At 39.3% G+C, this 25127-nt stretch overlaps 1 protein-coding gene and 1 long non-coding RNA gene across 2 annotated transcripts in view; both read left to right on the top strand.

The window, feature by feature from the left end:
* SCP2 (sterol carrier protein 2) overlaps positions 1–25127 on the top strand; it is a 179753-nt gene that overhangs the window by 111918 nt on the left and 42708 nt on the right. The gene's annotated exons all lie outside the window — the stretch shown is intronic.
* The window catches only part of LOC110123452 (uncharacterized), a 51172-nt gene continuing 34397 nt past the window's right edge, over positions 8353–25127 (top strand). Inside the window, exons 1-2 of the long non-coding RNA XR_002309525.2 lie at positions 8353–10353; positions 18348–18428. This is a non-coding gene — a long non-coding RNA (uncharacterized lncRNA). The remainder of the gene's footprint in view (positions 10354–18347; positions 18429–25127) is intronic.

Raw genomic sequence — 25127 nt, 5'->3', positions numbered from 1 at the left:
GGTTTAGAGGAAAGAAGTTAACAAATCTGGGGTAAAACTGATGCTGTTACGTGTTTTGCTACTTGAGCGGATTGAGCTTCAGTTACCTGATTTATAAAGTGGAGATATTAATATTGACCTCCGATTATTGAGACTCTAGAAAGAGAACATATGTAAAATACCTAAGTTAGTGTTAGGTGTACATCCTAGTCACTCTGTTCCTGTACTGAAGTGTGAGTTCCCTTATTCTTCCCACCTTTTGTCTCTGTGATGTGTGATACGATGTCTATAGGGTTGTTTTTTTTCTAATGTTCTATTTTTTGTCTCTTCTCGTTTGTTGATTCACTGAACAAATATATCTTGTGTGCCTACTGTCTATAGGGTACCATATTGAGGGCAATGCTAGGCACTGGAGATAGCAGTGAGCTCCTCACCTAATAGTGCTTACAGCCTAGTGGGAGAGACATCAGTCAAAGAATCATTATTACAGACTGATGTGCCATATGGGGGATGGTCAGGGTTCTGTGATGGAGAGTCATAGTGAGGGGCCTCTTTTGATACAGTGGTTGAGGGAGACATCTCTGAGGAGGTAATATTTAAGCTGAGATCTACAGTTTGACGAATGAACCATGCAAAGAATCATTCAGGAAAGGAAAGATGCCTGGCTTGTTCTACAAATTGCAAGAGGCCAGTGTGAATGGAATATAATGACCTGGAACTAAAGGCCCAGGATGAGGTTGAATAGATAAACAGGAGCCAGTTATATTGGCATTTGTTTATTATGATAAGGTTGGGTTCACCAACCCCCAGGCCATGGACTGGTTTCTATCTGTGGCCTGTTAGGAACTGAGCCGCACAACAGGAGGTGAGCAGCCGGTGAACAAAGCATCATCTTTATTTACAGCTGCTCCCCATTGCTCACATTACTGCCTGAGCTGCTCCTCCTGTCAAAGCAGCAGCAGCATTAGATTGTCATAGGAACGCAAACCCCATTGTGAACTGCACATGTGAGGGACCTTGGTTGCATGCTCTGTAGGAGAATCTAATGCCTAATGATCTGAGGTTGTGTTGCGGTGATGAGGCTAGCCCTGGTAAGTGGCTGCAAATACAGATTATTGTTAGTTTGACTGCACCGAGACCAAAATCAATTGCTTGCAGACTCATCAAAATCCTATCAGTGAGTGACAAGTGACAAGCTGCATCTAGTGGCAGGCTTTCAGTCAGAATCTAACGCTTATTTTAGTCCATGTGTGGCCCTGCCCATTATTTTATTTACCGCTTCCATCCATGCCTCTTTTCCTGCACTGCTCACTTGTCTCAGTCACAGTTTTGGTCACAGTTTTAAGTTCACATGCTTAACCCTAGTCAAAATGAACAACAAACCTTGCTGGAGAGCTTCTTTTAAAACAGGGAAAAACCCAATGATGAGACTGCAGAAGACAAGTCTTAAGATTGCCAAGAAAAAGGAAGCTGCATTTGAAAGAAAATACCAAGAGTCCTACTTAAATGATGGTTTCATTGCAGAGGTGATTCACATTCTCCAAACCCACTTTGTTTAATATGTGGTGACCGGCTGTCCAATGAAGCCATGCAACTTTAAAACTGCTTCACCACATAAAGACCAAGCACCCTGCATTAAAACACAAGCCTTTGGAGTTTTTCAAAAGAAAAAAATGTGAACATGAAGAACTGAAGCAATTATTGAAGGCCACCACTTCATCAAATGTGTCTGCCCTGAGAGCATCATTTTTAGTGGCTAACTGCATTGCTAAAACTAAGATGCTCTTTACTATTGGTGAAGAGTTGATCCTGCCTGCTGCTATGGACATCTGTCATGAACTTTTACGAGAGACTGCAGTTCAAAAGGTGGCATATGTTCCTCTTCGGGCTAGCACTGTAACAAGATGACTTGATGAAATAACAGAAGATATTGAGGCACAATTGTTAGGATTAATGAGTCACTGTGGTATGCAGTCCAGGTTGACGAATCCACCGATGCTGACAACAAGGCAACGATTCTCGTTTTTGTGCTATAATTTTTTCAGGAGGATATGCACAAGGATATGTTATGTGCCTTCTTGTTGCCAACCAACACTGCAGCTGCAGAGCTATTCAAGTCTTTGATTATATGTAAGGAAAACTAAGTTGGTCATTTTATGTCAGTATATGCATGGATGGAGTGTCTGCCAAGACTGGACAGCTTTCTGGTTTCCCTACTTGGGTCAAAGAGGTTGATTCTGAGTGTGAGGCTATGCACTGGGTCATCCATAGAGAAATGCTGGCTAGGCGAAAAATGTCACCTGAACTTAACATTTTGCAGTATGTGATTAAAATTACAAACCACGTTGAAGTACATGCCTTTAACTCACGTCTACTCATGCAGGTCTATGAGGAGATTGACGCAGAGCACACATGTCTTTTCTTACACACGAAAGTGAGATGGCTTTCTAAAGGTAGATCACTGGCCATAGTTATTTAAAATTGGATTATAATTACCTTACAATGTTGTGTTAGTTTCTGCTGTGGCACAACATGAATCAACTGTGAGTATACTCATGTCCCCACCCTTGTGAGCCTCCCTCCCACTGCACCCCCACCGCTCTAGGTCATCACTGAACATCGAGCTGAGCTCCCTGTGCTACCCAGCATCTTCCCAGTAGCTATCTGTTTTACACATGGTAGTGTATAAATGCTAGTCCCACCCTCTCCTTTGCCCCTCTGTCCATATGTCTGTTCTCTGCATCTGTGTCTCTATTCCTGCCCTGCAAATAGGTTCATCTGTACCATTTTTCTATGGCTAGATATTGTAAAGTAATTAACCTACAATTAAAAAAACAAAAAAAAACAAACAAAAAAGAGCCACTCCAGAGATTTCTTTCAGAGAAATAGTCGCCACTGACAGCACATTTTGATGACCCAGAATGGGTTGCAAAACTTACTTACTTATGTGACATATTCAACCTGCTTAACAAACTGTATCTGTCACTTCAGGGGAGAACAACAGTTGTGTTCAAGTCAGCAAATAAAGTGGCTGCATTCAAAGCCAAACTAAAATTATAGGGGCAATGAGTGAACATTGGGGTTTTTGACATGTTTAAAACATTAGGAGAGATTTTGAAAGAGACTGAGCTAGGGCCATCTTTCTTCCAGCTGGTGCATGATCACTGATCTCAGCTTTCAAGAGAGTTTGAGCATGACTTCACAACCACAAAACACCCTCAAACTGGGAAGGAATGGATCTGTGGCCCATTTGTGAATAAGCCAGGTTAATTGACTTTGTCCGTGCTAAAGGAGGATCAACTGGTTGAGATAGAAAATAATGGTGGCCATAAAGTATATTTGAGATAACTTCAAATCTCCATACTTCCTGGATTAAAGTCAAGGCACAATATCCTGAGATAGCCACAAAAGCACTGAAAAGCCTGCTTGCATTTCCAATGTCTTGTGTTTGTGAAGCAGGGTTTTCTGCAGTGACAGCAGTCACAATGAGCTTATGAAATTAACTGTGTGTGTGGTAAGTCACTTCAGTTGTGTCCGACTCTGTGCAACCCTATGGACTGTAGCCTGCCAGGCTCTTCTGTCCATGGGATTCTCTAGGCAAGAATACTGGAGTGGGTTCATGCCCTCCTTCAGGGTATCTTCTTGACCCAGGGATAGAACCCAGGTCTCCCACATTGCAGGTAGATTCTTTACCGTCTGAGCCACCAGGGAAGCCACAGAGTAGACTGGATGTAAGCAACACATTTCGGGTGTTACTGTCTCCCATCACCCCGAGATGGGACCGTCTAGTTGCAGGAAAACAAGTTGAGGGGTCTCACAGATTCTGCATTATGGTGAGTTGACTAGATTTTTGTGTTGTTAGCTAACCAGACTCTGGAATGCTATTTTTTTTTTTTTTTGAGTCATTCCATCCTATCCGACTCTTTGTAACCCCATGGACTGTATAGAATCCCCTTGGAATTCTCCAGGCCAAAATAGTGGAGTGGGTAGCCGTTCCCTTCTCTAGGGTATCTTGGGTTGGCTAAAAGGTTTGTCTGGGTTTTTTAATTCTCCTCATTTAACAGATGAGGGAAAGAAGTTCAGCGAGGTGGTTACTGTCCTAAGTAGATAACTGCTTATGCGGTTGGTGCTGATTCCTAAGATTAGGGCTCTTCTGTGTTACTCTCCCAGGAAATGAGCACAACTATGGGGCACATTTGTATTTAGCAGCAGGTCGACAATGTTACTGGTCTGTGTCCATGCCCATGGCTTGGTGACTCCTGAGCCTGGCCGGGCATAGACTTAGGAAGCTCAGATCAGTTAGAGTGACCACATGGGGACGTCCATGATGGTCCTGTGGTTAAGAATCTGCCTTGCAATATGCAGGGGACGTGGATTCGATTTCTGATCAGGGAACCAAGATCCCACATGCTGCGGAGCAACTAAGCCCTCACGCTGAAACTACTTAAGCCTGCCCACTCCAGAACCTGTGTGCCACAACAGGACAGTCTGTGGGCAGCAGTGAAAGATCCTGCATGACACAATGAAGATCCTGTGTGCCCCAATCAAGACCCGATGCAGCCAAAAATAAGAGTGGCAGCATGACTGTGTCTTGTCCTGCCTTGGTACTGGAAGGGGGCTGCTGATGTGCATATCAGCCCCACTTTATTTCTAGGTGTCGTCCTCATGCTCACTTTTGCTCATGCTGTTCGCTTCAGGCTTCCTCTTCTTTGTTTCCAGTGCCTATTGATCCTTCAGCCAGTGTTACCTGTCCATTTCTTAACCCTCCATGTTATCCATCTGAGTTAATTGTTCCCTTCTCAGGGCTTCTGAAAGCTATTTAATGCACCATCAAAGATTTGCCTGCCACCCTACAGTTTACAAAAGGCTTTTCACAGCAATGACTTCATCTGGTTCTTAACACTGTACTTTAATATTAACTCATGTTTATGGAACATCAGGTATTTTATTATTATTTATTTTTTAATCCTCACAGCAGGTTCATTGTAGTTGAGGAGGCTGAGGCAAACAGTGACTGGCAGCGAGCTGAGTCTATTCAACCACAACGAGGGTTTCCTTATTATCTCTACTGTACTGAGGAAGAAACGGCTGTTGTGGGGTGATTCTTACACCCTCTTGCCATCTCTGGTGAGCACCTAATAACTGAGACGCAGCGATCAGACTTGAGTGCCAGCACTATAAAGGCCCAGAGGGGCCTGTTTTATCCTTAGTTTATTGTTCTGTTAGGGAGAGACAGGTATGCTCCAAAGCAAACCTGACACCAGTGATGAGCTTGGCTGGGTGAGGAGTAATGAAGGGAGCAGTAGGTGGCATAGTCAGCACCCTACTACCAGGCACCATGCCAATCATTTCCTATCCATCATGTCCTTGTGAGGAAACTGGAACCCAGAGAGATGAAATGATGAGGGCAGAGGTGCCGCGCATCTTCCTTCTGGATCCTGCCCTGTAAGGTGTGTGTTTGCTTCAGGGTTAAATGGAGGTCACTCGCCAACAAATCTAGGTGGGGGCAGTGCTTCTTCCTGAAGACAGCCATGCCTTCCAGCCTATCCCTGGGTTGGGATGTTCTGAAACAGCATACAGAGTATCAGTTTGCAGGAGCAGGACCAGAGGCCAAAGACTCACATAAGCTTGTTCATCCCATGAGGAGCCTAGAATCCAAGCCTTTCACTGCCTCTGGACTCTGGGGTTGGGCCATGCGAATGTGTGGGCCTTGGTGGCTGCTTGGTCTCCTCACACCGGCCTCTGTTTGTGCACAGCGTGCATGCCTCTGAGAGCCCACAGTCTCATGCAGCAGTCTGAAATGAAGCTACTCAGTAGAAAACAAAGACTACGCTTTGCAGTAAGAACTCTGGTGTGTAGTTGGTTCATATCAGGTCCTGTAAGTCCCCCAACCTCCTGTTTAGGAGGATTTTCATTATTTGTTAACCAGGAGATTAATATTTTTGACTCACCTGGGAGTAAGAAGCTAAATAGATCAGCCCCAGTTTTTGGTGCTACCACTGAGCATATACAGTTTATAGGCAATAATCATGGCCTTGTCATTCCACTCCAGCCTGGCCTCTAGATTAGCCACTGGTACAGAGATTTCAGAAGCTGCTATTCTTCTCTGTCAGGTTCCTCCATGATTCTCTGGAGACCAAAGTAGGGCAGGATCAGCTCAGTTCAGTTCAGTCGTTCAGTCATGTCTGACTCTTTGTGACCCTATGGACCGCAGCATGCCAGGCCTGCCTGTCCACACCAACTCCCAGAGTTTACTCAAACTCATGTCCATTGAGTTGGTGATACCACCCAACCATCTCATCCTGTGTTGTCCCCTTCTCATCCTGCCTTCAATCTTTCCCAGCCTCAGGGTCTTTTCCAATGAGTCAGTTCTTAACATCAGGTGGCCAAAGTATTGGAGTTTCGGCTTCAACATCAGTCCTTCCAATGAATATTCAGGACTGGTTTCCTTGAGGATAGACTGGTTAGATCTCCTTCCTATCCAAAGGACTCTCAAGAGTCCTTCTCCAACACCACAGTTCAAAAGCTTCAATTCTTTGGTGCTCAGCTTTCTTTATGGTCCAACTCTCACATCCACACATGACTACTGGAAAAACCATAGCTTTGACTAGATGGGCCTTTGTCAGCAAAGTAATGTCTCTGCTTTTCTATATGCTGTCTAGGTTGGTCATAGCTCTTCTTCCAAGGAAAACCATCTTTTATTTTCATGGCTGCAGTCACCATCTGCAATGATTTTGAAGCCCAAGAAAATGAAGTCTGTCACTGTTTCCATTGTTTCCCCATCTATTTGCCATGAAGTGATAGGACTGGATGCCATGATCTTTGTTTTTTGAATGCTGAGTTTTAAGCCAACTTTTTCACTCTCCTCTTTCACTTTCATCAAGAGGCTCTTTAGTTCTTCTTCGCTTTCTACCATAAGAGTGGTATCATCTTCGTATGTGAGGTTATTGATATTTCTCCCAGCAATCTTGGTTCCAGCTTGTGTCTCAACCAACCCAGCATTTCACATGGTGTACTCTGCATATAAGTTAAATAAACAAAGTGACATTATACAGCCTTGACATATTCCTTTCCCAGTTTAGAACCAGTCTGTTGTTCCATGTCCAGTTCTAACTGTTGCTTCTTGACCTGCATACAGATATCTCAGGAGGCAGGTAAGGTGGTCTGGTACTCTGACTTGCAGAATTTTCCAGTTTGTTGTGATCTACACAGTCAAAGGCTTTGGTGTAGTCAGTAAAGCAGAAGTAGATGTTTTTCTGGAACTCTCTTGCTTTTTCTATGATCTAACAGATGTAGCAATTTGATCTATGGTTCCTACCTTTTCTAAATCCAGCTTGAATATCTGGAAGTTCTCCATTCACATATTGCTGAAGCCTGGTTTGGAGAATTTTGAGCATTACTTTGCTAGTGTGTGAGATGAGTGCAACTTTGAGGTAGTTTGAACATTCTTTAGCATTGCCTTTCTTTGGGACTGGAATGAAAACTGGTTCCATCATTTCATGGCAAATAGAAGAGGAAAAGGTGGAAGCAGTGACAGATTTCCTCTTGGGCTCTAAAATCACTGTGGTGGTGACAGTAGCCATGAAATTAGAAGCCGTTTACTTCTTGGCAAGAAAGCTATGACAAACATAGACATTGAGTTAAAAAGCAAAAACATCACTTTGCCGACAAAGATCCATTAAGTCAAGGCTATGGTCTTTTCAGTATTCACGTATGGATGTGAGAGCAGGACAGTAAAGAAGGCAGAGCGCCAAAGAACTGATGCTTTCGAACTGTGGTGCTAGAGAAGACTCTTGAGAGTCCTTTGGACAGCAAGGAGATCAGACCAGTCAACTTTAAAAGAAATCAACCCTGAATACTCTTTGGAAGGACTAATGCTGAAGCTGAAGCTCCAATACTTTGACCACCTGATATGAACAGTTGGCTCATTGGAAAAGAGCCTGATGCTGGGAAAGGTTGAAGGCAGAAAGAGAAGAGGGTGACAGAGGATGAGTTTGGATGGCATCACCAGTTCAAAGTCCATGAATTTGGGCAAACTCCTGGGGATGGTGAGGGACAAGGAAGCCTGGTGTGCTGCAGTCCATGGGGTCACAAAGAATTGGACATGACTTGGTGACTGAACAACAATAGTGTTGGGGTCCTTTAATGGACTGGAACCTGGTGGTACGGAGTCGACGATAAAAAAAGTAAGAGAAAGAGAGAGACAAAAAAAGACCCGGGGACCTAAGCTCTGATGAAGCAAAGGTGCTTTAATGATTTTCCTATGAGTATATATAGGCTGTGGTACAAGAACTTCTTTCGGGAATGATAGAGTTCAGCAAACCAAACATACTGCAACGGTTACCAAGGGAACAAGGAGTAATGTTAGTCACAAGGTCAGGAGACAATCCATATCTCAAGAAAGGGGAAGGGGACTAAGCAGTTTTGTCTTAAAGAGAATGTTTACTAAAGGGGACCCAAGCCTGCCTCACACAATGACCTCAGTCCCTGGGAGCAGCGTGCTGTTCCGCTTGCAGAGGGACAAAGGACTCATGAGAGACAGCACGCAGGAATCCTCCCGTCAAACATTCCCTGACACAATAGCAATAACGCAATAACTTAGATGGAAGTGAAAGATTTATTTTTCCGGGTGCATCAGAATGTCCCAGCATTTGTATTCGTGACTCTAGTACTAGTTTTTGGTATTCTGGTGTTTTGGTATAAAAGGATACTTCTAAATACTGAAATACTAGTAATTACATTAGTAAACTACTATTATTTCAAGTATTGAAAAACCTGAAGCCTGAATCATCTTGAGATCAAATTCAAAGACCCAGTATTTATTTTATGCGAAAAGCGAAGCCCTCGAGTCTACAAGTCTTACTGGATAGGCCCCTCTGTGGAAGTGCAATCAGCTACTACCCTGGATCACTCAAGTATAAGAGAAACATGACAACATTAAAATTAACAGCAGTAGGTTCTTCATTTATGTGGAATGAAACTAAAAGGAAGAAATGAAAACAAAACAAATGCTTTCTTTTAAACCAAACTCACTCTCGGTTTTTTACAGTCCTTGACCTCAAAGAAGGCCTCAAAGTTATAAAAAGAGGCAGAATTATTTAAAGGAGATAGAATTTTTCTTTCCAAAACAAAATACTTCTTTTTCACTTTACTTTTCATTATTAATTCAAATACTTTTATCTGTTAATTATAGTAAAATGATAGAGTGTGTTTAACACTTTTATAGGCTTTTATTTTAACTTAGTTTTGTAACATGTCTGTATTTTTTGTATTTGAAATTCATTAAATATTGTTTATATTAAAAAAAAGGTCTTAATGATCCAGATAACCATGATGGTGTGGTCACTCACCTAGAGCCAGACATCCTAAAGTGTGAAGTAAAGTGGGCCTTAGGAAGCATTACTACCAATAATGCTAGTGGAGGTGATGGAATTCCAGCTGAGCTATTTCAAATCCTAAAAGGTGATACTGTGAAAGGGCAGTACTCAGTATGTCAGCAAATTTGGAAAACTCACCAATGGCCACAGGACTGGAAAATGTTAGTTTTCACTCTAATATCAAAGAAGGGCAAGCCAAAGGATGTTCAAACTACCACACAGTTGTGTTCATTTCAGATGCTAGCAAGGTAATGCTCAAAATCCTTCAAGCTAGGCTTCAATAGCACATGAACTAAGAACTTCCAGATGTACAAGCTGGATTTAGAAAAGGTTGCTCTTGCTTTTCTGTCTGCCTAGAATGCTCCTCTCCCAAAGTTATCCAAATGACTTTCTCCTGCTCCTTCACATCCCTGCTGAAATGTCACTTTACTAATGTGATCTCCCTAGACTATTTTCTATAAAATAACACTTCCTACCTTGTCTTTTATCCCTTTATTTGAATTTATTTGTTATATAAGTAGCATTACTATTTACATTTTAATTTTTGTCCTCATTACTTTTTAATCCCTTCCTCCCTCAAATATAAATACTAGATGAGCAGGGCCTTTATCTGTTTTGTTCACCATTTTATCCCCAATGCCTTAAGTAGTTATTGTCACATAACAGGATTCTTTATACATGTTTCTTGGAAGAATTAACACCTCTTTAGGCACTTGATTATTTTTCCTTCTTATGTTTCCCTGGAAAGCATTTTCTGACTGATTGTATTCACATTGTGTACTTTTAGCTTACTCTTGACTTCGAATAAGCTTAAAAAAGATACCTATCATGTCGAGTACCTATTACAATTCGTTTCCCCCACTCTCTTAGTTTTCAGATAGGACCAGTCCACTTGATAAACATCTTGACATCCTGAACAAAAAGTGTGGACTTTCTACCCACCCACTTGCTTCTCAGATATTTGGGTGTGCTGGAAAAGAGCATATGGAAAAATTAGGTATGTTGAAGGCTTATTGATAGTTATATACATGTGTGAAAAGCAATATGTATTTATCAAGAAACTGTGGAGGATGCCAGTTTGTATAAAAGTGAAATGTTTTTCAATTAAGCTGAAGAAATAGTGTGGTAGAATTTAGTTGTATTCATACAAATGACATCATATGGGAAGTACCTAGAATGTTCCAAAATAAGACATTGAAATAGAAAAAATAACTTAAATCTTTCCTCCTTTAATCATGGACTATAAATTGTGGCTTATCAGTTCTGAATATGGTAATGAGACTTAAGGCTTGCTCTTGGTAATAGATTTATATAGTCATATTTTATTCTCAGTGCTTGAATCCAACAGGAGTCCCTCATCATCTGTCAATCTATAGTGCTTTATGATATTTAAATTTCATGGTTGATTTTTATTTTTTAGGTAAACATCCCAGTTTTTTGTCTGATGATCAGTGATTGGCCTGCTGTTGCCAGCTTAAAACATGGAGTAGAGCAGCTAGAGTTTTTGTCTTTTATTTTGTGTTTTAATTGTGTGACCCTGAACCAGTGCCTTGTTGTATTTTGTGAGATAAGAAAGAAAATTAAAAAAGAACTAAATAAAAAAGCAAGAAAATAGTTATGCTCATTCCTATTCTTTGTAGGGAAAATACCCCAGGATTTATAACCAAGATCAAGTAATCAGAAAGCAAAGAAATCTTCAAGGAAGAATGGTAGGATGCATAGAGGAGACTAACAGCTTGGAGCCATGGGAATTTTCTTCCTTGTAGCTATTTCTTAGCATTTTAAAACTCAGTCCATTCCAATCTGGCTTCCCTCCTTTCTCAAGGCTACCACTGATAACCACATTGCCGCATCAAATAAATATTTCTCAATCCTGTTTTAATCGACATCAGCACCATTAGTCCCTTTTGATCACTTCTTTCTTAAAACATTCTCTTCTCTTGGCCTCTGGGATATCTCACACTTCTTGTTTTCCTTACCTCTTTGACTATTCCTTATCCATTCCCTTTTGAATCAAATGATTTATTTAAAAATTGAGCTCTTATTATATTGTAGGCACTATTCTAGGCACTGGAAAATAGAAGTATATCAGTTAGTTATCGCTGTGTAATAAGCTACTCCCAAACTCAGTGATTTTAAATAATGATTTCTTATTATTATAGTTTGCAGGTTTGTAGATTGACTGGGAATCAGTGGATCTAAGTCATGATCAGCCCTTTTTGTCTGGCTTGATATGACTGTAGGGTGGTTGGAGGCTCCATTTTACTCCTGTTTGGCTGGGTGTCTCATCCTCCTCTTGGAACCAGAAGGCCAGCTCTAGCATGTCCTTTTCATGTTCACAGCACAAGCATAAGAGCACAATCTGCAACTTGCAAGGCATTTTGAGACTTGACCAAAGTAGGTCATATGAAAAACTTGTAATCAAGGGAAAGGGAAATATACTTTATTTTTTTTAAGGTAGGAATCTGCAAAGTCAGACCATAAAGGGAAAAAGGATTAGGGGTATCAATGCAGTCATTCACAATCAACAAATAAGCAGATGAGATGTGTAGTTTTTGTAGTTTTTGCTTAAGTTTCTAGTAGAGGGAGACAGTAGCATATGGGGAAAAAACTAAGATAATTTCAAATAATTATTAGCCCCGTGAAGAAGTAAAACAAGGTTATATACTTGTGGGGAGATGGGAACAAACTTAGGATAGTCAATGATGAACTCTATACCTGTATATCCAGTCAGCATCTTCACATCTCTGCTTGTATATGTAACAGATGTCTCAATTTTCACATGTTCATGTGCAGACTCAATTCTGTTCCCTCATCAGCTTAAACTCGCTCCTCCTCTACTTTTTCTCATCTTAATAAATGGCATTTCCACCCACTCAGTTGTTTAAAGCAAAAACATGAACCATGTCAGACACTTCTCCCCAATCTTCCCCCACTCTAGTCCCTCAGAATCCTTAGTTCTGCCTTCAAACTCCAAATTATGTTTTTTCCCTAGTTTCTTTTATTACCATAGCTCTTACCCCAGACCAAAATTTTCAAGCTGTGATCTGTGAGCTGTGAAAAATAGAATGCTAACACCTAAAGCTGACTTTATTTTGGGGGGCTCCAAAATCACTGCAGATGGTGATTGCAGTCATGAAATTAAAAGACACTTATTCCTTGGAAGGAAAGTTATGACCAACCTAGACAGCATATTAAAAAGCAGAGACATTACTTTTCCAACAAAGGTCCATCTGATCAAGGCTATGGTTTTCCTGTAGTCATGTATGGATGTGAGAGTTGGATGGTGAAGAAAGCTGAGCGCCGAAGAATTGATGCTTTTGAACTGTGGTGTTGGAGAAGACTCTTGAGAACCCCTTGGACTGCAAGGAGATCCAACCAGTCCATCCTAAAGCAGATCAGTCCTGGGTGTTCATTGGAAGAACTGATGTTGAAGCTGAAACTCCAATACTTTGGCCACCTGATGCTAAGAGCTGACTCATTGGAAAAGACCCTGATGCTGGGAAAGATTGAGGGCAGGAGGAGAAGGGGATGACAGAGGTTGAGATGGTTGGATGGCATCACCAACTCATTGGACATGAGTTTGGGTGAACTTCGGCAGTTGGTGATGGACAGGGAGGCCTGGCGTGCTGCAGTTCACGGCGTCACAAAGAGTTGCACATGACTGAGTGACTGAACTGACTGATTGACTAACACCGAAGGATCCCCTCTGGGTAATTTTCATCTGAGGAATTTTGTAGATCTCCTGTGAATCTTGGTTTGTTGCTCCATTAGTCAACAAGATATACCTGCAAATTTCTTTGGGTCCTTTCTGAGCAGCATTGTTTTTAATTTTTTTAAATTTGTTTAACTGTACTGAGTCTTAGTTGTGGCATGTGGGATCTTTAGATGCAGCATGGGAGACCTAGTTCCCTGATCAGGGACTGAACCTAGGTCCTCTGCCTTGGGGGTGCAGAGTCTTAGCCACTGGGCCACCAAGCAAGTCCTAAGGATCAACATTCTTAAGTTCTAGCAGCCCTTTGATTGAGAGGATTTGTAAGGCACAGCATTTTTTCCCTGTCTGAACAGTATTCTGAGGCATCTTTCTGAGTCTTTACAAAAGATTTGTTACAACTTGGACTTCAGTTTTGGACCATGTTTTCCTGACAGTATCCTGGATTGCATTTTAGCATCTTTTACCACTTTGAGAGGCTGCGAATTTTCAAAACTATGAAGTCCTGGATCCTTTTTGTTTAATAGTTCTCTCTGCAATATAGCATTGTAGTTTTACTATAAGCAGCAAGAAGAAACCATGTAGCAGTTTCAATATTTTGCTTATTGTCTGGTTTCTTCTAAACTGTGGTAATAGTTTTACTATAATTTCTGCTTCTATTGTAACAAGGATCTCCTTTTCTCCAGTCTTCAGGAAGATATTGTCCTTTTGCAAACTCTTACTTGCAGTGTCAGAGGACCTTGAGGCTACTACTAATGTTTTCTTCAAGATATTCAGCTTTCACTGGCAATTTTTCCAAACTTTGGAAATAGAATGATTCCAAAGCCATTCATATATTTTACATTTTTGTTCAGTATAACTCCATTTCCATTATATTAGTCTGCTTGGGCTGACATAGCCAATACCATAGACCCAGTGCCTCAAATCTCATAGTTCTAGAGGCTGAGAAGTCTAAAATTCAGATGCAAGATAAGTTTTATACTGAGGCATCTTTCTTGGGTCACTGGTGGCTCCGTCTCGCTGTGTATCATCACATGAGCTCCTCTTTTTTTGTGGGTGCAGAGAGGGAGTAAGAGAGAAACATATTTATCTTCCTCTTTTTATAAGAATTCAAAAGCTACAGCAAACTGAGACACCGTATTAAAAAACAATGACATGACTTTGCTGACAAAGGTCCGTATAGTCAAAGCTATGGTTTTTCTATTTGTCATGTATGGATGTGAGAGTTGGAACATAAAGAAGGCTGAGAGCCAAAGAATTGATGCTTTCAAATTGTGGTGCTGGAGAAGACTCTTGAGAGTCTCTTGGACTGCAAGGAGATCAAATCTGTCAATCCTAAAGGAAATCAGTCCTGAATATTCATTGGAAAGGCTGATGCTGAAGCTGAAACTCTAATATTTTGGCCACCTGATGTGAAGAGCCAACTCACTGGAAAAGACCCTGATGCTGGGAAAGATTGAAGGCAAGAGGAGAAAAGAGTGGCAGAAGATGAGATGGTTAGATAGCATCAATGACTCAATGGACAAATTTGAACTCAATGGACTCAATTTGAACAAACTGCGGGAGATAATGAAGGACAGGGGAGCCTGGCATGCTGCAGTCCATGGGGTCGCAGAGTTGGACACAACTTAGTGATGGAATAACAATGAACAACAAGAGCGCTAATCCTATGAAGAGGGACTTACCCTGTTGACCTCATCGACCATAATTATCCAAAGCCCATCTCCAGATACCATCACGTTGGGGGTTAGGACATCAACGAATTAATTTTGAGGCGACACAATTCAGACTATAGCATTCAGATACCAAAATGTGTATTATTTAGTACTATGTTATAGTGAGATTCTTTTTTTTTAAATCATTTAGTTTTTAATTCCTGCTGTCTAGTCTTCCCATGTGTAAACTCATTAGCCTTCCAATGTGTTCTGTAAGCCCAACTTAAACCCTGTACCACAGTCTCAAATTTCCTTTGGCTACAGTGCTCTTTATTCCTTCAAGGTCAACTCTTTTCATGCTTTAGGTCTTTAAAAAAATCTTATGTCATATCTCTAACACTTTGCAAAAGTATTTTTGCTTTGATGTCCAATAGGCCGTTCAAATTGAACAGGTCTAAAACTGAAGTACTAAGTCTCTCCTTGAACTTCTACCTTCCCCGTCTGTTCCTCCTGAAGTTTTTTCTGTTCAGTAAGTGATAATGCCATCTTTTTAGTACCTATGGCCAAAAACCTTAGAGCCAGTCTTGATTTTTCTTGTCCTTAACATTCAGTAGATCAGTAAACCTTTTTACTCATTTCTTAAAATATCCAGAAATATGAGAAAAAGAAGTGTTCCTCCACATTTCCCCCACTTTTCCTGTAGTGCAAATTATCGTAATTTCTCACCTGTAGGATAAGATTCTCCTACATGGTTTTTTGCTTCTGCTTGTGCACCTGTACAGTCAATTCTTTATGTCCAGAGCAATGCTTTTCCAATATAAACTAAATCATTTCATTCCTCTGCTAAAAACTTTGTTGCATTCTTTCCACATTCAAATTGGAACCTACAGGCCTTATTACAGCCTACAAGTTTCTATATAATCTGACTCTCCACTCTCACCTGATTGTGATGTATTGATTTTTTTAAATGTGGAGTTAGATTCTGTTGCTTTTCTTTAGTATTTTCAAATCCATATTCATAAGTGATATTGGTTTATAATTTTCTTTTTTCTTATGTCCTTAACAAGGTTAGGTGTTAATTTTATACTTACTTTCTAAAAGGAAATACAAAGGCTTTCCTCATTTTTTATGCTTTGGGACAATTTATGGAGCATTGGACTACTTGATCTTTGCAGGTTTGATTTAATACCCTGTGAAAATATCTGAGCCTGTTTTTTTGATGTGTGGGTTTTTCATTTTTTGTTATTGTTGTGGTTGCTTGGAAGTTATTTCTTTTTGTTTAAACATTCCATGTCCCATGGGGTCAATTTTGGTAGTCTGTATTTCTCTTGGGAATTATTTATTTCATTTAGAATTTCAAATCTATTTGTATAGAAGTCCTGAAAAGTAGTCTTTTACAATTTTCAAATTTCTGTCTCAATGGTTTTTCTCTCCTGTTATTTCTTATATTTGGGTATATATACTTTCTCCTTTTTTCCCCATTAAATTAGGGTAAGAGTTTGTTTCTTTTGCTAAATTTTTCAAAACAATAGAATTTTGATTAGCTATGTCTGTTCTTTCTTTCTTTTTGGCTGCACTGGGTCTTCGTTGTTGCGCATGGACTTTATCTAGCTGCTGCAAGTGGGGGCTGCTCTCTAGCTGTGGTGCATGGGCTTCTCATTGCCGTGGCTTCTCTTGTTGCTGAGCATGAGCTCTAGGGCTTGCGTGGGCTCCAGTAGCTGTGGCTTGAGGGCTCAGTAGCTGCAGGCCCCAGGCTTCAGAGCACAGGCTCAGCAGTTGTGGCTCATGGGTTTAGTTGCTCTGCAGTATGTGGGATCTTCCCAGACCAGGGATCGAACCATTGTCTCAACGTTGGAAGGCAGATTCTCAGCCACTGGACCATCAGGGAAGTCCATGTTTACTCTTTCTACTTCTTTATCCCTTTATTTTCTGCCTTTATCTTCCTTGTGCTTTCTGTTGGCTTACTTTGTGGTTGTTTTTCTAGTTTTTTGAATTGGGAATTTAACTCATTTTTTATCTTTGTAGTAAATAACAGCTTTATTGAGGTAAAATTGACATACCATAAAATGGGTTATTTTAACGTGTACAACTCAGTGTACACTTAAATATATTAACAGAGTTGTGAAATCATCACCACTATCTAATTTCAGGACATTTCCATCTCCAAAGGAAAACCCATACCCATTAATACTCCTGTCCTCTGAGGCACCTGGCAACCACTAATCTACTTTCTGTTATTATTCATTTGCTTATTATGAACATTTTTCTAAAAAGATAGCTAAGGATATGACCTTTTGTGACAGGCTTCTTTTAATCAGCATAGAAAACATTCACAGTTCATTTGTCTTGTAGCATGGATCAGGACTTCATTCTTTTTAATTGATGAATATGTTCCATTTTAATCATCTTTAGGGTTTAGTCCTATATCCTGTTATTGCTATAAGCATATATACATTGGTTCTGAGGTGTAGTGTTTTCATTTTTCAGTATCATTTTTTCAGAAGCTTTGCAGTCATTTGTATTTCCCCTTTTTTTCCAAAGAGTTTTTTTATGGAAATAGTTTAAAAATTTCCAGGTAGACTTAATTTTACATTTCATGAATGATTTATAATTTTATTACATTGTGATTTGAGAGTGTTGTTTTAGATTTGGGGGAATTCCTAGTTTTGTGATGCCCTCTCATGTCAGTGTAGTTAAGTTCTAGTTCTGTAGTTTGTTTTTGAAAGATGGATTGAGTATCCCCTGATTTTTTGTTTTTTGGGGTTTTTTTTTTTTTTTGTCTTGCAGAAACCTAAAAATTTCTGTTAATTTCTTTTCTCTTTCACCGTCCAGTTGCCAAAGGGACCTTTCCTTTTTTTTCCACCTGTTTTCTTTTCTTAGAAGCAATGACTTTCAAAGGTTAGCAACATGAATCTCCTGTGCTTTTCTAGCCCTTCCTTGCAGTCACGTTTTAATCTATAGGAATATTTTTTCAATATTTCACTCTTGTGGGGAGTCTTTATTCTGGGTGGTAGTTTCAGAGCAGTGGCCTGCTACTAGCTCCCCTAGCTAGCTCTGCAGTATTTTCAGACTAGGCTTCTTCTCTAGGAGGCTTACTGTGGGAGCGTGAATAATTACTAACAGGGATTTGGTCACTTTTCCCTTTTCCTTTTTTCCCACTTATAGATAACTTGAAGTTTTGTAGGGTTTTTCTTTGTCTGCGTATACTGAGGGTATGGTTTTGTGCAGTTTTATTTGTCCTTCTTTGAGGATATGGAGATTTAGGCCGCGTCCATTCCCTCGACTAGCTGGAAATCCTTTGTTTGGTGTGTTTTCAATCTTTTCTAAAGTTTTACATTACTCAGAGTAGTTAGATTTTTTTTTTAATGGTCTAAAATTTGAAGTATAAATGTGCAGTATTTTTGTTGAAATGTTATTCTCCATCCAATAGACTTCTAGTAAATTGTAGAATTTCATGGAATTTTAAATTGTCCCTTGACATTACCATTTGTGAATGTGTCCTAGAAATGAATATGTAAAAATGTTTGTAGTAGTTTCCATTCTGTTATAAAAACAGGAGATTTTTGTGGCTTCAAAGTGTGATTCAAGGAGATTGAGATCTTTTTATATCATTCATATTCTTAGAACAAGCAAAAATCTGAATTGGCAGTTCAGAATCAGGAATCAGCAAACCCTCTATCTGTGTCCTGGCTTCATAAATACATGGTAAGTGATTGGCAGAATATTTTTCAAAGGGTGGCTATCTTTTGTAGATTAACTGGATCCCGTAGTAAGAAAACAAGAAGGAAAGACATAATACCTACTGAATATCTCCTATTTCAGACACCATGCCAAGTGCATTTATATAGTTTATCTGCCTTTCTTCCTATAAATCCATATGTGAATTGCCTGTAAATCTTCTAATAGATGGCAGTACTATTTGTACTTCCGGCGACAGATGATTTGTACTTCCTGTGACAAGAAACTTGTCACAGAGGCTACTCATTCCATGTTTTTTTGTTTTTTTTTTCGGTGATTCCAATTGTTACAGTGCTCTTTTCCACATTGAAGTCAAATCTTTCTCCTTATAGTTTCTGTCTTCTGAGACTCACAGAGCAAGACTCTTTTACCTTCTAGTCCTTCAAATATCTGAAGCCAGCTTGACCTTGTTCCCTTTCAGTGTTTCTCATTAGATTTATTTCATGACCTATCACCACCAGGGTAATCTCTGTACTGTGATTGCATGTAAGCTTGTCTGGAAGTTGCATCACACCACTGAATCATATTGAGCATATGGTAGAACAGAACCTCAGAGCCTTTCTCCTGGTTGCTCCTTCTTTTCTCTTGTAGTTTTGGGTATTCAGCAATAGAACTGGGCATTCATTAATTAAATTCCAATCCATTTCATTGATAAACCTCCTTGAAGTTTATTTGGATACAATATTGTAGCAGTCTTTCCCAGCTTCAAGTTTAAAAACCTTTAATTTTCTAATCCAATTTTTGGTAGAAATATTACCTAGAGTATCGCTGAGGTTAGAGGTTAGCAGTAGAGACTTTTCTCTATGTTAATACATTGATCAGGTATGAACTGTAAAATTCACTTCGTCCAGGGGCATTGGGATCTTTTTGCACTGAGATTGAACTCTTCGAAGAATTACTGGCAGTGCTTTCCTGCCTTATAACCGCTGAGGTCCTAGGCTATATTTTCTGGTTTTTGAAATTGGACCCTAGTTATATTAGGTAGAATTGGCCAGCTTGAAGTATTTTCATATCATATGCTTATTAGTTGATTCAATTCATTAAATATATTCAAGTTTAGTTGTAAAGAAATGATTATCTGAAGGATCAGCATTGAAGTTTTCGATACTGTTATCTATGCATTGGAACATGTAGAAATATTCAGTGGGATACTGAGTACCTTTGCAACATTTGTTAATAAGCAGCAGGAAGACATCAACCTGCGAATAGAAGTTTGCTTTCTCTACAGGAACAACACTTGAACACTTTGCAAAAATTGGATGGAAAAATCATAAACATTCAGTTAATAACCCATAAGTACTTCAGACATAAGAAGTAGTGAAAATCTGGGTAATTTTCCTGTGTAATATGCAACTTTATAGTTGAAAAACAAATGTAAGACCTCAAAGATATTAACTAGGATGTTTTTATCTTCTTTTGAAAGGCTTGTGCCCAAGTAAACTTTTGACTCTTTTACAGTTTAGGTTTTGGTCTGTTTATATTTAGAATGCCATTTAAGTTTAGTGGCTCTTTGAAGAAAGAATGGTATTAAAATGTGAAATTGTCATAGATTGCAACCCTAGTAAATAAACTTATGATATTAATTTTAATTGGAACTAACCAGTCCCCATTTCAAACCATTTTTAAAACTTTTCTAAACAAAAAGCTTTTCTCAGTATTAAAACACAAATTAGTTGTTTTAATTATTTTGTTAAATTATGTGCATTTTAATTATGTTAGTCTCATTAACTCTTACTCTGATAGACTAATATGGTTATTTATATCCTTAGAGATAGTCTGAAGTACATAGAGAACAAACTTGTGGTTGTCAAGGGGAGGTGGGTAGGGGAGGGAAGGACTGAGTGTGTGAGATTAACAGATGTAAACTACTACATATAAGATAGATAAGAAACCAAAGTCGTACTGAATAGCACAGGGAACTATTTTCAATGTTTTGTGATAAGCCATAATGAAAAAGAATATGAAAAAAGAATGTCTATATGTGTAGAGCTGAGTCACTTTGCTGTACTGCAGAGATTGGTACAATACTGTAAATCAACTATACTTCAGAAAAGCTAATATACTATAAAAATAGCTGGAAGTAAAATTGCATCATGTGTATTATTGATTAATTAATCTTTGAGCCCTTAATGCCTAGTGCAGTGCATGGCTCATGGCATATACTTACGGATTGCTGAATAAAATTGGTTCACTGGGAATTGAATTAGTGCCACATAACTAGAATCTCTATGAAAGCAATACCACTAGGCAATAAAGGTAGTTAACTTTATTAAAATGCCAACTCTCTGTCACTGTGCTGGGTACTTTTTCACACATTTTCATTTAATCCTCTCAAAGACCATATAAGGTAGTTACTTTTATTTTCATTTTATATATGAGGAAAATGAGGCTTACAGAAATTAGGCAACGTACTCAGGATCGTTCTAAATAGTGGAAAAATAATGTTTATATTTTTCCTACTATAGATTATAAACTTATTGAGGAAAAGAGCCATCTCTTTATGTTCTTAATTCTTAGTACAGAGTCTGGAACATAATAGGTGCTCAGTGAATTTTTTCTAAACTATTAAATTTTTCCATGTTTAATAAACATAAAACTGCGATAAGGAACATTTTATACCACGAGTGGATCATTACCACATATTTCTAATACTTCATGCTACTAATTCTCTTCATTCTTCTAATTTTAAATTGATGTTTGAATTCAGGGCATACTTATTTAACAAGCAATATCTAATCCAATTCCCTAGATCTAAGGGTATTTTGTGAAAGATCAAAGGGTATTATGGAAGCTTTGATTAATTCCTTTTCTTATATAATAAAATAGAAATTTCTTCATTTGAGATAACAAACCTGTTATAATTTGGCCCCATTGTACTTTACTGGTATTAATTCCTACCATTTCCCCTGTTATTCTCAATCTCACGCCTTCACCAGTTTTTTGGTATTTCCTAAGTATGGAGGAGCCTGGTGGGCTACAGTCCACGGGGTCTCTAAGAGTCGGACACGACTGAGCGACTTCACTTTCACTTTTCACTTTCATGCACTGGAGAAGGAAATGGCAACCCACTCCAGTGTTCTTGCCGGAGAATCCCAGGGACGGGAACCTGGTGGGCTGCCGTCTATGGGGTCGCACAGAGTCAGACACGACTGAAGTGACTTAGCAGCAGCAGCAGCAAGTATACTATACAGTGCTTGTTTCTGTGTTTTTAATTATGCTGTTAGCTCTCCCTGGAATGTTCTTCTATCTTATTTGTTTTGGTGAATATTTACTAACTCATCAAGCTCCAGACCAAATATCATTGCTTCTGTTAACACTTTTATTAAAGTTTCCTGGGCATAATCATTTTTTCTCATGACCTTCATTTTACTGTCTATATGCCTCAGTTATTATATAACACACTGTATCATACATATTTGTAAATCTTTCTCCTCTGATTCTGATGATTCTTGAGCAGAGATTGTATCCCATCCTTGTATCTTCAGTACCTATTAAGGTATTGGAACATAGTATACGCTCAACAAAACTTTTCTATTACTGAATAGTATTTAGGATGAGTATAGTATTTAGTCTTAAGCCCATAAGTATGATCTAGAGCTGACTTCTTTGTCCTTAGAACTTGGAGAACCATTAAAAAAAGTAAGGTGAAAAATCTTTGTTTTTTTCCCTGAAACTAGTGAGGAACTAGTAAGGAACTATACCAACATATTGAGGAACTGAAGACACTTCAGTTTCCTGACTTTGAGGCTACAGAGAGCAGCTGTTGACTTTCCCCAGAGAAGCAGAGCTTCTACTTCTTTGTTTTAGTTTACTTCCTGCCTAAACAGGCGTTCATTTATCCACTAATTATAGCATTCTTCTAAAGGAATTTCATTCACTCAGCTAATATGTATTTGGTAGCTTACCATTTGCAGTCAGTGCTTAAGCTGCTAATGATATAGCAATGAACAAGGTGATTAAGTTTCTTGTCCTCATGAAGCCTCTCTATTCTTGCCTTGGAAATAGGTTCATTTGTACCATTTTTTTCTAGATTCCACATATATGCATTAATATATGATATTTGTTTTTCTTTTTCTGACTTACTTCACTCTGTATGACAGACTCTAGATCCATCCAAACCTCAAATGAAACCCAGTTTCATTCCTGATGTACATGTGTCATTTCGACTTATGGTTTTCTCAGGATACGAGCCCAGTAGTGGAATTGCTGGGTCATATGGTAGTTCTATTTTTAGTTTTTTAAGGAACCTATATACTGTTCTCCATAGTGACTGTATTATATTCTCACCAACAGTGTAAGAGGGTTCCCTTTTCTTCATACCATCTCCAGCATTTATTGTTTATAGATTTTTTCTTTTTTTTAATTTATTTTTTTATTGAAGAATAATTGCTTTATCCTTTTGTTGTTTTCTGTCAAACCTCAGCATGAATCAGCCATAGGTATACATATACCCTCTCCCTTCTGATCTGCCTTCCGATCTCCCCCCCATCCCATCCCTCTAGGTTGATACAGAGCCCATGTTTGAGTTTCCTGAGCCACACAGCAAATTCCCGTTGGCTATCTATTTTACATATGGTAATGTAAGTTTCCATGTTACTCTTACCATACATCTCACCTTCTCCTGTCCTCTCCCCATGTCCATTAGTCTATTCTCTATGTCTGTTTCTCCATTGCTGCCCTGTAAATAAGTTCTTCAGTATCATTTTTTCTAGATTCTGTATATGTGCATTAGAATACAATATTTATCTTTCTCTTTCTGACTCACTTCACCCTGTATAATAGGTTCTAGGTTCATCCACATCATCAGAACTGACTCAAATGTCAGTTCTTTTTATGGCTTTTTATGGCTGAGTAATCTTCACAGCCCAGATAATCACGATGGTGTGATCAATCACATTCACCTAGAGCCAGACAACCTGGAATGTGAAGTCAAGTGGGCCTTAGGAAGTATCACTACGAACAAAGCTAGTGAAGGTGATGGAATTCCAGTTGAGCTATTTCAAATCCTGAAAGATGATGCTGCATTCAACATGTCAGCAAATTTGGAAAACTCAGCAGTGGCCACAGGACTATAAAAGGTCAGTTTTCATTCCAATCCCAAAGAAAGGCAATACCAAAGAGTGTTCAAACTACCGCACAATTGCACTCATCTCACACGCTAGTAAGTAATGCTCAAAATTCTCCAAACCAGCCTTCAGCAATACGTGAACTGTGAACTTCCAGATGTTCAAGCTGGATTTAGAAAAGGCAGAAGAACCAGAGATCAAATTGCCAACATTCGCTGGATCATCGAAAAAGCAAGAGAGTTCCAGAAAAATATCTATTTCTGCTTTGTTGACTATGCCCCAAAGCCTTTGACTGCGTGGATCACAACAAACTGGAAAATTCTTAAAGAGGTGGGAATACTAGACCACCTGACCTGCCTCGTGAGAAACCTGTATGCAGGTCAGGAAGCAACAGTTAGAACTGGACATGGAACAACAGACTGGTTCCAAATAGGAAAAGGAGTACGTCAAGGCTGTATATTGTCACCCTGCTTATTTAACTTATATGCAGAGTACATCATGAGAAATGCTGGGCTGGATGAAGCACAAGCTGGAATCAAGATTGCTGGAAGAAATATCAATAACCTCAGATATGCAGGTGACACCACCCTTATGGCAGAAAGCAAAGAAGAGCTAAAGAGCCTCTTGATGAAAGTGAAAGAGGAGAGTGAAAAAGTTGGCTTAAAGCTCAACATTCAGAAAACTAAGATCATGGCATCCGGTCCTATCGCCTCGTGGCAAATAGAAGGGGAAACAGTGGAAACAGTGGCTGACTTTATTTTTGGGGGCTCCAAAATCACTGCAGATGGTGACTGAAGCCATGAAATTCAAAGGCAATTACTCCTTGGAAGGAAAGTTATGACCAACCTAGGCAGCATATTAAAAAGCAGAGACATTACTTTGCCAACAAAGGTCCGTCTGTTCAAGGCTATGGTTTTTCCAGTAGTCATGTATGGATGTGAGAGTTGGACGACAAAGAAAGCTGAGCTTGGAAGAACTGATGTTGTTGAACTGTGGTGTTGGAGAAGATTCTTGAGAGTCCCTCGGACTGCAAGGAGATCCAACCAGTCCATCCTAAAGGAGATCAGTCCTGGGTGTTCATTGGAAGGACTGATGTTGAAGCTGAAACTCCAATACTTTGTCCACCTGATGTGAAGAACTGACTCATTGTAAAAGACCCTGATGCTGGGAAAGATTGAAGGCAGGAGGAGAAGGGGATGACAGGCAGGGGATGAGATGGTTGGATGGCATCACTGACTCAATGGACATGGGTTTGGATAGACTCTGGGAGTTGGTAATAGACAGGGAGGACTGGCGTGCTGTGGTACATGGGGTTGCAGAGTCAGACAGAACTGAGCGACTGAACTGAACCGAACTGAAAATTTATGTAAATATATATTCTGGATACGAGAAATTTGTCTGATATATATTGGCTGTGAACATTTTCTTCCAGTCTGTGGCTTGCCTTTTTGTTTCATTAGTAGTGTCTTTTGAAGGGCAAAAGTAAAAATTTTAAATTATCAATTACATATTTTCTTATCAATTTTTTAATGGTTTAGGCTTTTTATATTCTAAGAAACTTGCCTACCCTAAGGTTGTAAAGGTTTTCTTCTATTTTTAT

The sequence above is a fragment of the Odocoileus virginianus genome, chromosome 5, assembly GCF_023699985.2.
Source record: "Odocoileus virginianus isolate 20LAN1187 ecotype Illinois chromosome 5, Ovbor_1.2, whole genome shotgun sequence".
Taxonomy (NCBI): domain Eukaryota; kingdom Metazoa; phylum Chordata; class Mammalia; order Artiodactyla; family Cervidae; genus Odocoileus; species Odocoileus virginianus.
Note: the sequence above shows the minus strand (reverse complement) of the source record. Positions and strands in the feature narration are given on the sequence as shown.